The 15135-nt window shown below is 43.1% G+C and overlaps 1 protein-coding gene across 17 annotated transcripts in view; it reads right to left on the reverse strand.

Annotated features, from left to right (window-relative positions):
* Positions 1-15135, reverse strand: part of LOC125467601 (cadherin-18-like) — a 588086-nt gene that overhangs the window by 192106 nt on the left and 380845 nt on the right. The gene's annotated exons all lie outside the window — the stretch shown is intronic.

A 15135-nucleotide genomic window follows, 5' to 3' on the forward strand; every position in this document is an offset into this window, starting at 1 on the left:
TTGTTGGGAAAAAAACTCCAGCTTGTGGTCGAGATTGTGCAGTAATACAATCCTCACCACCGCATTACCATGTGAGGGATTTACTCACAGAGACAGTGTGGGATACTGGATTGTAGAATGCCTGCAGTGTGGAAGTAGACAGTTAGGCCCATTGAGTCCATGGCCCATTTATCACAAAAGGTCATGGTTGAGGAGGAGCTCCAACAACTGGTCAGTTTCATCAGCTCAGCCAATTATAAACTACAACAGCAAGTGCTTGACAACAAAGACCTCTGCTTACAAAGCAGCAGTTGACATGTCTACATTCCTGAGGCTTGAAACATGTTTCAGCAATATAATGAGAGATTAATTCCACCAACAAATTCCCCCACCACATCCTCAAGATCCAATGTAGTTTTCCCTTGAAGCCAGCTCTGCAAGCACTGAAGCAAAACTGCTCCAAAAGTCGGGTACGATGGACTGGACCTCAGGACTCGCTATTGGGTCCATCTCTGTCTGTTGTGTATGTTAGTGATCTAGACATAAATGTAAGAGGTATGATCAGTAAGGTCACTAGTGACATAAAAATTTATGATGCTATAAATAGCATGGAGGCAAGTCTTAGATAACAGGATGGTATAGATAGGCTGGTCAGGTGGGCTGAATAGTGACAAATGGAATTTAATCTTGAAAAGCACGAGGTAATGTATTTTGAGAAGATTAATGAGGCCCAGGGAGTACGGGTGAATGGTAGGACTCTAGGAGGCACACAGGATCAGTGGCACCTTGGTATGGATGTGCACAGATGTTTGAAGGCACTAGATTAAGAGTAAAATGTGGTTAAGCAGATAAATGGGATGTCAGACTTTATTAGGCTGAGTTCTGAATCCAAGAGGAAGGAGATTATAATGAAGTGATAATGGGAACTGCAGATGCTGGAGAATCCAAGATAATGAAATGTGAGGCTGGATGAACACAGCAGGCCCATCTGATGAAGGGTCTAGGCCAGAAACGTCAGCTTTTGTGCTCCTGAGATGCTGCTGGGCCTGCTGTGTTCATCCAGCCTCACATTTCATTATCTGAGATTATAATGAAGTTGTCTATTATATAGGCTTCAGACGGAATACTTTGTGCAGTTCAGGTGACCACACTATAAGAAGAATGTGGTTGCATTGTAAGGAGTGCAGAGAAGATATACCATGATGTTGCCTGGATTGGAACAATTCAGCTCTGAAGAGAGACTGGATAGACCAGGGCTGTCTTCATCGAGCAGAGAAGGCTGAGGAGCAACCTGATTGAAGTGGATAATGTTGTGAGGAGCGTAGACCAGCGACATGGGGAAAATCTTTTCTCTTTCATACAGGGATCAATAACCAGATAAGGTCATAAAAGGCAGAAAAATTAGAGGGAATTTAAGGAGAACATTGTGTCATATGTTAATCAACTCAAATCATTCTAACTGATAGTTCAGTGCAATAAAACGGTCCTTAAAATCCTTTGAGGATTAGATAGGTTGGACAGTGTGAGCCTATTTCCTCAGATGGAGATGGCTAGTACAAGAGGACATAGCTTTAAATTGAGGGGTGATAGATATAGGACTGATGTCAGAGGTAGATTATTTACTCAGAGTAGTAAGGGCGTGGAATGCCTTGCCTGCAACAGTAGTAGACTCGACAAGTTTAAGAGCATTTAAATGGTCATTGGATAAACATATGGATGATAATGGAATAGTGTAGGTTAGATGGACTTCAGATTCGTTTCATAGGTCGGCGCAACATCGAGGGCTGAAGGGCCTGTACTGTGCTATAATGTTCTATGTTCTAAAAAAGATCAATTTCTGCAAATGGTAATGGATTTTGTATCAGATTGTTTTTGTATTACATTCATCCCTTATCCCTAAGGCAGAAATGCTGCAGCATATTTGTATCTGCATCTGTCAGTGTCTCCATCAGTGTAAATGATTGTGTGTGTGCATCTGTATCGGCTTCAGTGACTGTGTGCACATCTGTATCTTTGTAACTGCGTCAGTGATTGTCTGTGACTCTGTCTGCATCTGTGTCAGCAATTGTCTGTCTCTCTATATCTGTGTCAGTGGTTACTGTTATTCCCTGTGTTTGACTTTTTTGGGTTTCTGTCCCTCTGCCTGGGTCAGTCAGTATTTGGATGTCTCTGGCCTATGTCATTAGGCAGCACCTGAGCTCCTTGGGTGCCAATTTATAAAATAGTATTATGACATTTAACATGCTTGTGGTTATCGGAGAGAATTTACATTGATGATGGTCCAGAATAGGACACAGCTGATGAGCATGTCTCTGCCTGTGTCATTCAGGGTTTTGTAAGACGCCATTCACAAGCTGCTGTATTAAACTGGCTCATTATATACAGTCAACCAGAAGAGGAGGCCCATGAAAATTACATCCCGATTTTTACCAGGATTTATGTTAATTAATGAGGTGTTCAAATAAACTGAGGACACAGGTTACGAGGAAGGTCGAGTGATTTGCACAGGCATACACACACAGACACATGCGCGCGTGCACAAACACACATACATACATGCGTACACACGCATACGTGCATGCACGCATGCACATACACACACGCGCGCGCGCGCGCGTGCACACATAAACATGTGCACATGCATGCACGCATGCACACTCACACACGCACACGCGCACATGTACACGCACACACACATGCATGCATACACACACACACGTGCACACGCAAACACATGCACAGACGTGCGCACACACAGGTGCACACATGCACGCAGACGCACACACACAAACACACACCCACATACACACAGATACACACAAACAGACAATTCCAATTTTCAGTCAGATAGCTGGAGTATAAGTTTGAAAAGAAAACAAAGATTGAAATTAATCTAGTATCAGAGATAATGGGAACTGCAGATGCTGGAGAATTCCAAGATAATAAAATGTGAGGCTGGATGAACACAGCAGGCCAAGCAGCATCTCAGGAGCACAAAAGCTGACGTTTCTGGCCTAGACCCTTCATCAGAGAGGGGGATGGGGGGAGGGAACTGGAATAAATAGGGAGAGAGGGGGAGGCGGACTGAAGATGGAGAGTAAAGAAGATAGGTGGAGAGAGTATAGGTGGGGAGGTAGGGAGGGGATAGAATCCCCTCTGCATCCACTGTTACCGGTGTGGCTTCCTCTACGTTGGTGAAGCCAAGCGGAGGCTTGGGGACCGCTTTGCAGAACACCTCCGCTCGGTTTGCAATAAACAACTGCACCTCCCAGTCGCAAACCATTTCCACTCCCCCTCCCATTCTTTAGATGACATGTCCATCATGGGCCTCCTGCAGTGCCACAATGATGCCACCCGAAGGTTGCAGGAACAGCAACTCATATTCCGCTTGGGAACCCTGCAGCCCAATGGTATCAATGTGGACTTCACCAGCTTCAAAATCTCCCCTTCCCCCACCGCATCCCAAAACCAGCCCAGTTCGTTCCCTCCCCCCACTGCACCACACAACCAGCCCAGCTCTTCCCCTCCACCCACTGCATCCCATAACCAGTCCAACCTGTCTCTGCCTCCCTAACCTGTTCATCCTCTCATCCATCCCTTCCTCCCACTCCAAGCCGCACCTCCATCTCCTACCTACTAACCTCATCCCACCTCCTTGACCTGTCCGTCTTCCCTGGACTGACCTATCCCCTCCCTACCTCCCCACCTATACTCTCCTCTCCACCTATCTTCTTTTCTCTCCATCTTCGGTCCGCCTCCCCCTCTCTCCCTATTTATTCCAGAACCCTCACCCCATCCCCCTCTCTGATGAAGGGTCTAGGCCCGAAACGTCAGCTTTTGTGCTCCTGAGATGCTGCTGGGCCAGCTGTGTTCATCCAGCCTCACATTTCATTATCTAGCATCCTGGTAATCCTCCTTTGCACCCTCTCCAAAGCCTCCACATCTTTCCTACAATAATGTAATGGTGTTACAGTTAAGTAAAGGTAATTACAGGGGCATGAGAGAGGAATTGATGAAAATCGACTGGAAGCAGAGCCGAGCGGGGAAGACAGTAGGCCAACAATGGCAGGAGTTTCTGGGTGTAATTGAGGACACAGTACAGAGGTTCATCCCAAAGAAAAGAAAGATTATCCAGGGTGGGATTAGACAGCCATGGCTGACAAAGGAAGTCAGGAAATATATCAGAGAAAAAGAGTCAGCCTATAAAATGGCCAAGAGCACTGGGAAATCAGAAGATTGGGACGGCTACGAAAACAAACAGAGGATAACAAAGAGAGCAATAAGGAAGGAGAGGATCAAATATGAAGGTAGGCTAGCTAGTAATATTAGAAATGATAGTAAAAGCTTATTTCAATACATAAGAAACAAATGAGAGGCAAAAGTAGATATTGGGCCGCTCCGAAGTGATGCTGGAAGGCTAGTGATGGGAGATAAGGAAGTAGCTGAAGAACTTAATAAGTACTTTGCGTCAGTCTTCACAGTGGAAGACATGAGTAGTATGCCAACAATTAGGGAGGGCCAGGGGGCAGAGTTGAGTATGGTAGGCATTACAAAAGAGAGAGTGCTAGAAAAGCTAAAGGGTCTAAAAATTGATAAATCTCCTAGCCCCGATGGGAGGGAGGTGGCTGAGGAAATAGCGGAGGCTTTGGTCGTGATCTTTCAAAAGTCACTGAAGTCAGGGAAAGTCCCAGACGATTGGAAAATTGCTGTTGTAACCCTCATATTTAAGAAAGGGTCAAGACAAAAGATGGAAAATTATAGGCCGATTAGCTTAACCTCGGTAGTTGGTAAAATTCTGGAATCCATTGTCAAGGATGAGATTTCTAAATTCCTGGAAGTGCAGGGTCAGATTAAAACAAGTCAGCATAGATTTAGTCAGGGGAGGTCATGATTGACAAACCTGTTAGAATTCTTTGAAGAGGTAACAAGTATGTTAGACCAGGGAAACCCAGTAGATGTTATCTATCTAGACTTCCAAAAGGCCTTTGATACGGTGCCTCACGGGAGGCTGCTGAGCAAGATGAGGGCCCATGGTGTTTGAGGTGAGCTACTGGCTTGGATTGAGGATTGGCTGTCTAACAGAAGGCAGAGAGTTGGGATAAAAGGCACATGTTCGGAATGGCAACTGGTGACAAGTGGTGTCCCACAGGGTTCAGTGTTGGGGCCACAGCTGTTCACCTTATATATTAATGATCTGGTTGAAGGGACTGGGGGCATTCTGGCGAAGTTTTCCGATGATACGAAGATAGGTGGACAGGTAGTACTGAGGAGGTGGGGAAGCTGCAGAACGATTTGGGCAGTTTAGGAGAGTGGTGCAGGAAATGGCTGATGAAATTCAATGTGAGTAAATGTGAGGGTTTGCACTTTGGAAAAAAGAATACAGGCATGGACTATTTTTTAAATGGTGAGAAAATTTGCAAATCAGAAGTGCAAAGGGATCTGGGAGTATTGGTCCAGGATTCTTAAAGGTTAACTTGCAGGTAGAGTCCGTAATTAAGAAAACAAATGTAATGTTGTCGTTTATCTCAAGAGGGTTGGAATATAAAAACAGCGATGTGCTTCTGAGGTTTATAAGGCTCTAGTTAGGCCTCATTTAGAATACCGTGTCCAATTTTGGGCCCCACACCTCAGGAAGGACATAATAGCCCTGGTGCATGTCCAGCGGAGATTCACACAGATGATCCCTGGAATGGTAGGTTTAACGTATGATGAACGGCTAAGGATCCTGGTATTGTACTCATTGGAGTTTAAAAGGTTGAGGGCAGATCTAATACAAACTGACAAGATAATGTATGGTTTAGAAGGGGTGGACGCTAGGAAGATGTTTCCATTAGGTGGGGAGACTAGGACCCGTGGGCACAGCCTTAGAATTAATTTAAAACTGAAATGAAACGACGTTTCTTCAGCCAGAGAGTGGTGGGCTTGTGGAATTCATTGCCGCAGAGTGCAGTGGAGGCTGGGATGTTGGATGCCTTCAAGGCAGAGATCGACAAATTCTTGATCTCAAAAGGAATCAAGGGCTGCAGGGGGAGTGCAGGGAAGTGGAGTTGAAATGCCCATCAGCCATGGTTTAAATGGCAGAGTGGACTTGATGGGCTGAATGGCCTTACTTCCACTCCCATGTCTTATGGTCTTATAGGGCGACCAGAACTGGACACAATATTCCAAGTGTGGCCTCACCAGGGTTTTGTAGAGCTGCAGCATAACCTCGCGGCTCTTAAACTCGATCCCCCTGTTTATGAAAGCCAAAATCCATATGCTTTCTTAACAACCTTATCCACCTGGGTGGCAACTCTGAGGGAGCTATGCACTTGAACACCAAGATCCCGCTGTTCCTCCACACTGCCGAGAATCCTGCCTTTAATCCTATATTCAGCATTTAAGTTTGACCTTCCAAAATGCATCACTCCGCAGTTATCCAGGTTGAACTCCATCTGCCATTTCTCAGCCCAGCTCTGCATTCTGTCAATGTCTCGCTGAAGCCTGCAATAGCCCTCGATACTATCAATGGCACCTCCAACCTTTGTGTCATCAGCAAACATACTAACCCACCCCTCAACCTCCTCATCCAAGTCATTTATAAAAACTACAAAGAGCAGAGGTCCAAGAACAGAGCCCAGCGGGACACCACTCAGCACTGACCTCCAGGCAGAATACTTACCATCTACAACCACTCTCTGCCTCCTGTCAGCCAACCAATTCTGAATCCAGACAGCCAAATCACCCTGTATCCCATACCTCCTGACTTTATGAATGTTCTTTCGGTTTTTTATGTAAATGAAGTTTCCTGGCTGCAGTTTGAGAGTCAGCTAGTGGTCATTTTAAGGGTTCTTCCTTGACGCATCAGTCAATCCTAATCTTGTCTCCAGGTCACAGGGTTTAAGGTTTAGATCTTACTCCACGACATGAGTTAGAAAAATCATGCAGCCCCACCTATGCAGCAGGGAGTGTTGGTGCTGCTTTTCAGAGAAGATCCTAAACCAAGGTCAACCCATGTGCTTGCTTGGGGTAATGTCAAATAACTCCTGGCTCTCGATGAGGAGCAGGGGAGCTCTTCCCAGCATCATGACCAATATTTATCCTTTAATCAACATCGCAAAACACGCACCAATGTTTGTGGGAGGTTTCTGTGTGAAATTAGCTGTTGTGTTCCCTACATTACTCCAGTAGTAAACAGCATTTCATCTGTGGGCATAAAAAATATTAAAGAAATGGCTGCAAGTGTTTCTCTCTCTTGCTTTCCCAAATGTGTCAATTTGCATTTGTATTAATCTTTACGTGCAAAGGCTTGGTCAAAGAGGTAGGTTTTAAAGAGCATTTTTAAAGAGGGAGGGAGACAATGAAATTGAGAGAGAGAATTCCACAGCTTTGGGTGCAGGCACGGCTGTTAGTAATAGGGCAATTTAAATCAGGGATCATTGAGGGACTCAACAAGTGCAGTTGATATGTAGAGCTGGAGGAGAATGGAGAGTTGGGGTGGGACATTTTTCTCGATAGAATACACTCTGTAACTACAAGTAGCAACCTGCACTCAAACTGGATGGCACCATTTTTCATTCTAATAGCTGCCAGGTTTAGTACCGAGGGCACTGAGTGCATTACATTACTCCATCAGGGGCTGCAGGACCTGATCAGGAGTCATCTAGTGTCTGAAGTACACCCTACTAATCAAGTTAAATTTACAAAGCACTTTGACTATTTTTATTGCACAATCACATCAGTGAATAAATAGAAAGGTAGTCAGTTGTTGAATAGATGCAATGATGTGGCATTTCTTGTTCCATTTCTTTTAACTGCTTATATTTATTAATAATGGTGTATTGATATTGTGATACGTGCTTAGCTCAACACAACTGCCTTTTAGTCTGAGACGGCATTTTCTGCAAGGCACAGCCTGTGTATTATACTGAGAGGTAACTGCAGGGCAAGTGCAGCCATGTGCCCAGTCACTCAACCCAAACTTTTCAACCTCCCAATACAACCGGTTCCATTCCTTCCATCCCTTCCTGCCCATCACCAACTCTTTCCCAACCCCAGTGACCTATCCACTCAGCCTCTGTATCCTTCCTGTCATTCCCACACTCTGTTGGTTGGACGGCTGATTTACAATGCAGAGTGATGGGTTAGGTTTGATTCCTGCACCAGCTGAGATTACCATAAAGGACTCTCGTTCACAACTTCTCCCCTCACCCAAGTTGTACGGACCCTCAAGTTAAACTACCACCAGTCATCTTTCTCTAATGAGAGAACAGCCCTACGTCTCAGTGAAGCTATGGCAGCTTTACTTTTTACTCATCTAAATAGAAACACACCAAGGAAAAACCTTTTCAAATTTGTCTTTTGCTTCACAAAATTGTTTAAAGGGGATTTACTGAAAGCCTTGGGAAGTTAGGTCCTCTGCACATTCAAGCACAGATCCAAACATCATTCAGTTCTGGAAAGTTTACACCTCTCTGATGAAAGGGCTAGGCCTGAAACATCAGCTTTTGCACTGCTAAGATGCTGCTTGGCCTGCTGTGATCATGCAGCTCTACACCTTGTTATCTCAGATTCTCCAGCATCTGCAGTTCCTATTATCTCTGACACCATTCAAATCCCAGTTGCTTTGAGCAAATAAAAGTGATGACATTCAGCGCCACATTACTGAGTTTATTTCATCAACATCATTTATCACTCAAGGTGATACATCTGCCTTCTGAGGAGATCTTGTGAAGGAAGTCTGGTAATGACCATATCAATTGCTAAGATCAGGAATAAGAGAGACAGCTCTGTAGCAGAGATTTGCATACCAAGTAGTTTGAGTGGTACCAGATTAACTGAATGCAATCAAGTTCCTTTTTTACTGACTTCACTGAGGGATCAGCAAGGATTCTCAGTGGTTAGCACCATTGCTTTACAGTGCAAGGACTTAGGTTTGATTCAACCTTCAGGCGACTGTGTGTGGAGTTTGTACATTCTCCCTGTATCTATGTGGATTTCAACTGGGTTCTCCTATTTCCTTCCACAGTCCAAAGATGTGAAGGTTAGGCGGACTGGCCATGCAAAATTGCCCATACTGTCTAGGGATGTGCTGGTTAGGTGAATTAGCTATGGGAATGCAGTGTTACAGGGATGGGGTGGGTCTGTGTGGGATGCTCTTGGGAGGGTCAGTGTGGATTTGATGGGCTGAATGGCCTGTTTCTGAGCTGTAGGGATTCCATGCCCATAAATTGAAGCTAGTTTTTTTGCATAAGATTGCTGGCCTTTATGAGGATTTACTGCAATTGATACCATCTTCATGAACAAATACAGTTGCATCCAGGAGTTTAAAACTGACAATTATTTAACCCCAAACCCTGGTCCTAACCAGTGCACACCTGCAGAAACTCCCATACAGTTTTGAATGTAAATCTGAGAAAATGACGATGGGCATCAATCATGAAACAGATAGATTTATAGACCGTGAAATGGAAAAATAACCTTCCAGGGAGATCGCAACAGTCACAGTGCCTGGGGGTCCCAATTCTTGATGTTACAGGAAGTCGAACAATATCAATGCGATTTGACATTGTTAATATAATGCATCGATTTGTCTGCATGCTCCCCAAATTCAATTCCCTGACTATTGGTGCATCTGTTACCAGAGTGTAGGTAAATACAATTAAATAGCTTGCTATTGCTTTGTCCTTTGCACTTGAGAGTGTTGGTCCTTTCATGTCTCTGTTAGCCCTAAGGCCTGATAATCTTAGAGAGGAAAGGAAAACATTATTTTTACAATGTCTGATGTGCTCCATGGATTTGCTTTATTTCACACACCATCTATTTCACAACCACTTTGCAGATATTCCATGCCAATGACAACACTGCACACCTAAACATCTTCTCACTGCAGAACAGCAAAAAGAGCCTCCACAGTGCTCGTTATTTCCCACTCCTGGATCAAACATATACAAATTACTCTCCCACCAAAACAAATCAGCAACAAGCGCAGGCACGGACATTTATCACTCTCCTATTTTAAGCAAAATGCTTCCTTCACACAGGACTACTCTCTTCACAAAAAAAGGATGTTTTCTCCTTTCTTCAAATACTCTTTCTAGTTGCTTGATGTAATGCTGTTTCTGGATAGTTCCATTGTAGAGTGGAAAGTGGATAATAATTTAATTTCTTCTCTTCATTTCTTCTCTTCTGCTAACTCATTAGCCTCTGCTCATCGCCAATCAAAGCATTTCTGTTGCTGAAAGTTCACTCTCATCAATTAGGTTTAATCCATAAATCTGTTGCAATTTCAAAACATACTTTCATATGCACAACTAAGGAAAGAACTAAAGATTTAATGACATGTTTGATAATTAATCATTTTAAGACATGAATTTTCCAAGATTGATGGTTAATTGATTGATTACAGGAAGGATCAATAATTGCTCCGCCAAGAATATTCAGTGTCTATGTTTTGGAGCTCACATCTGCAGTTACATTGGCTGTCAACTTTCTTCAATCTTTCTACAAACTTTACAATTTTAAATGTATGTATAGTGATAATGTAACTTTAAAGCAGTAAATCCTTTTTGATACCATCTTCTTGGTTATAGTCTGTATGAGCAATCTTACATCCTGCATCCAGAGAATAGAAACACTATATAAAAGTACACGCACATACATTCACACACACATGCTTACACTCACACACACCTCTTTTAGCACAGTGATAGTGTCCCTACCTCTAAGTTAGGAGGCCTTGATTCGAGACCCACTTGCTCCAAAAATGTGTCATTATATCTCACTCAGAAAATATTACTGTTGAATTCCAACTGGATTACAAGTCAATGGAAGTACTTTCCAGATTTTAACCAAGGTAGTAATAACTGGTTCCTCATTGGTATTAACTATCAAAAATTCATGAGTGCTTTGGTGCTAAATTTTCACTTTTGGCCTCATGATGCTTAAGTGTCCAGGAAAATGCATCCCCAAAGCAGTTCATTAGTCCCAATAGTCAGAGACCAGCCAGTTGTCAGTGATTACTGCAGTGGTATCAACGGCACTAATGAGAAACTGTTCACAAGTTATCCAGGTTTATATCTTTAAGTTCTCACATCTTGACTGAAGTCCAGAATGAACCATCTCATTGAAGTGCAACAGACAGTTTGGGATTGCATTGTGAAACTGAGGAAAGAGGGCTATTTTAAAACACCAAATGAAAGAAAGATGGCAAGTTCCTTGTAAACACAGGATGAAAACTCTATTGTTATCACATTGCAATCAACTGAAAACCTAATCTTACAGAATGAGGACATCACAGAGATCACCAACAAAACATTTTATGTTTAAGATGGCACCCAAAATTAAAATAACTCTGGGATGTCAAATATTTGTTCGGTTTACATTTGAGTGTCCAATTCTACCCAGAAACATATATATCAATTGTACTTGGTAAATGAAACTCAGGAAAGGGCAACATTTTAACTATTGCTGAGGAGATGCACCAGGATGTTGCCTGGATTGGAGCGATTCAGCTACAAGGTCAGACTGCACAACCTTGCTTTGTCTTCCTTGGAGCAGAAGAAACTGAGAGGGTAATGGTTGAGATGTACAGTATTCTGAGGGGTGTAGACAGGATAGATGGGGAGAAACTTTTCCCATTAGTGCAGTGGGCATTAACAAGAGGGCACCATTTTAAGGTAAAGAGTCAGCAGTTTAGAAGAGATTTAAGTGTGACGGGGATCAGGAACCCACTGTCTGAAAGGGTAGTAGGTGCAGGACCCATCAAAACCTTTAAGAAGTACTTAGATGAGCCCTTGAAATGCCCTAGCATATAAGGCTACAGGTCGAGTGCTGGCAAATGGGGCTGAAATAGATGAATGTCTGATCACCAACAAGGATATGATGAGGCCAAAGTGCTGGAAACCCTCTATGACTATAATTATATACTGACTCCCAAACTGTGTATGTTCTTTGTTGAACTACAATGTAACTAAAAAGTATCATCATTTGCCGCACCCCCAGCTACCTACTAACCTCATCCCACCTCCTTGACCTGTCCGTCTTCCCTGGACTGACCTATCCCCTCCCTACCTCCCCACCTACACCCTCTCCACCTATCTTCTTTACTCTCCATCTTCGGTCCGCCTCCCCCTCTCTCCCTATTTATTCCAGTTCCCTCCCCCCATCCCCCTCTCTGATGAAGGGTCTAGGCCCGAAACGTCAGCTTTTGTGCTCCTGAGATGCTGCTTGGCCTGCTGTGTTCATCCAGCCTCACATTTTATTATCATTTGCATTTGTCTGCTCGTCCAACGAAATTTCATTTGGAGATATTTCTCTTAACTTCTAAAAGTTTTCCTTTTTTTGTTTCTCCTGATGATATCATGACTAGTCCTCCAGAAAACAAAATACTTTTTTGCTAACTTCAGTGATTCAGTGAAGATACAATTTCCCTGCTTCTTTCTAGTTTGGCCATTACCTTGACTTGTTTTTATCCTTTTCTCTCTGGCTTTGGGATGTCATATTTCCTGTTATCCTTCACAAATGCACTTTAAATCCCGTCCTTGCTGTTCACTATTTCATCAAGTGTTCTCACTTTTAGTGAGAATGCTCCACTGGAGTGATTATGACCAGCTTGTAATTACTGGAACCCTTGGCTCTAAAGGATGGTGAACTTGTAATGAAGAGAGGCATGGAATTTGGTGTAATTGTTCCTTATCCAAATCCTGTCTTCTTGTCTCCACCAGAATTAACTGCTGGAAAGGGAGGCCAATGGTTTGCCACCAACTGAGGCCCTCAGTTAACTAATTAATGAGTTGCACCATTACTGGGATTAACCGGGCAGCAAGCAGGTTTGTGACTTACCAAGCAGGTCAAGCTCTGTGAGCTGAAAGTTACTTCCTGGAGAGAGGGGGAGAGTTCTCCCGTCAAAGGCAATTAATGCCTGAGTGAGGGACTGGTCATAGGGTGGTGTCTGCTGTGTACCATTCCCTGCCCTTTCAGTTTTCAGAAGTGACAAGACTCACCACACTAGAGGATCATGCAAATTCAGAACACCACCTCTTTGATTAGAGGTTGCACTGATGATGCTGCCTAGAAAGGGTAGCGAAGCATCTGCACACAACAGAACGACCAGCTCAGCAAGCTAACAAACAACTGCATCCACAATCTGAGCTACAAATTTTTGCTGAGATCTTCCAAACATTCTACTCACCCTCTCATTGTAACCACCAATCCAAAAAGCCCCAACAGTCATCCCCCAGTCCATCTGTTAGTCTCTGAACAGCTCTCCAGTCTCTGAACAGACTCTGGAGAACTCAAACTAGATTCTGTGGCCAGGGCTAGACATCCAATGGAGTAAGAGACAATGTTATTTGACACTAAAGGAAGACAACACAGAAAGCAATCTCATTATTTACTGAGTGACAAGTAGACAGGCTAATTAGGGGGGAAAATTCCACATTCTCTAGCAGGATTAATTCAAAACGTTTGAGAGCTCTGTTACTGCATACAAAAAAAAATTCAGAAAGAAGAATAGACATCTCTTCAAGTGGGGAGGACAATGCTACATAGACTGGGGGCTGGTTAGCTTGCTTGGCAAGACAATTAGTTTGTGATGCAGAGCCACACTGTTAATTCCTGCATTAGCTGAGGTTACTGTGAAGGGTCTGCTTCTGAAATCTTGTCCTTCACCTGAGATGGGCACCGTCAGGTTAAACTCGCCATCAATTGTCTCTCTGATGAGCAAACAGGACTATGATGACTTTACCTTTTACAATCTGACGGCAATCAATTAGAGCATAGTTATTTGTTTGCATCTTCATACACACACACATACCCAGTTACTCTTTGTTTTCAGAATAGTGGTGGAGCCCTGGAAGGATTAACAGGCTGATTGCCAACCTGTTGAACTGCTTCATGAATGCTGCACTGAGTCTGGATAAGATCATGCAGTAGTGGCACTTGGGAAAACCAATTCATTGTCTCGCCAATCTGCTCAGTCCACTCTTGTGTAATCAGCAACTTGACTTGACATTTCTGGTTTCAGCACTTCAACCCTCCATGAGGTCATTTTGATAAGGAATTGAGGAGTCAACATCTGCTGTTGTATAACTTTGACTTGGTTCCCAGTTCCCCTGGTACCAGCATAAGGAGCATCCTGCATGGCAGAGTTGGTTTTATAATTATTTAGTTAAACATTACAAATTAATTGTCTTGTGCATATTGCTTCAGCCAAACAAGCTATTGGCAATTATAATAGTGAAACTATAATGAAATATATCCGGCTCTAAAGACAGGAGTATGTCATTTAATGGGACTTGCTTTTTTGCTCTAGTGTAGGGCACATATTCCTAGCTTTATCTTCAATTTTCTCTCTCACTTTTCCATCTGCTCAGTGAAATACAATAAAGTATTTTTTAAATTAAAATATTTCTTCCTGGAGTGTAGGCATCACTGACGGAGCCAGCATTTATTACCCACCTCTAATTGCCCTTAAGGAGGCAATGGTGAGCTGCCTCCTAAAACACTGCATTTCTTATGGTGTAGGGGTAACCATAGTGCTGTTAGGGAGAGAGTTTCTGTGACACCAAAGGAATGGCAGTGTAGTTCCAAATTAGAACGGTGTCAACCAATCCTTTCAGAATCACAGGCACTTCGATTTGCAACAATTTCTGAAATGCCCTGTTTCTGAGCCTCCTTTTCTCTTGTCTAGTATTTGTTAACATTTACATGAAGGACAATATGGTTAGAAATATACAGCTGTGTCCTTGAAAATTTTTATGCCAAATGTTTCAATACAATAAATGCACTGTAATGCTTCACAAAGTGGTATTGATGGACAGGGCACTGTAGAACAAAGTGCATGTCAATCTTCAATACTGAAGCAGATTTTTCCATTCACCAGAATAGCAGAGCTTGCTGCCGCCATTCCTACAATGACATATCATGGTCACTGTTATTGTCAGTCACTGACCAACTTCAATGCTAATACTTTGGAATTACCTTCTCAAATTAACTTGACCTGTTCCAAGTAGTTGTGCAAATTGCAGTTCTTAACCAGTCAGCAACAAAATGTTACCATTAGGCACCACCATGCCATACAAAGCAAGGCACATCACTATGCTTACTGTGTCACAACAGCTTAGTGGAAAAATTACTACCTTACATACCTCTTAATTTTATATAGTCACATAATCT

This window comes from Stegostoma tigrinum, chromosome 2 (assembly GCF_030684315.1).
Source record: "Stegostoma tigrinum isolate sSteTig4 chromosome 2, sSteTig4.hap1, whole genome shotgun sequence".
Classification (NCBI taxonomy): Eukaryota; Metazoa; Chordata; class Chondrichthyes; order Orectolobiformes; family Stegostomatidae; genus Stegostoma; species Stegostoma tigrinum.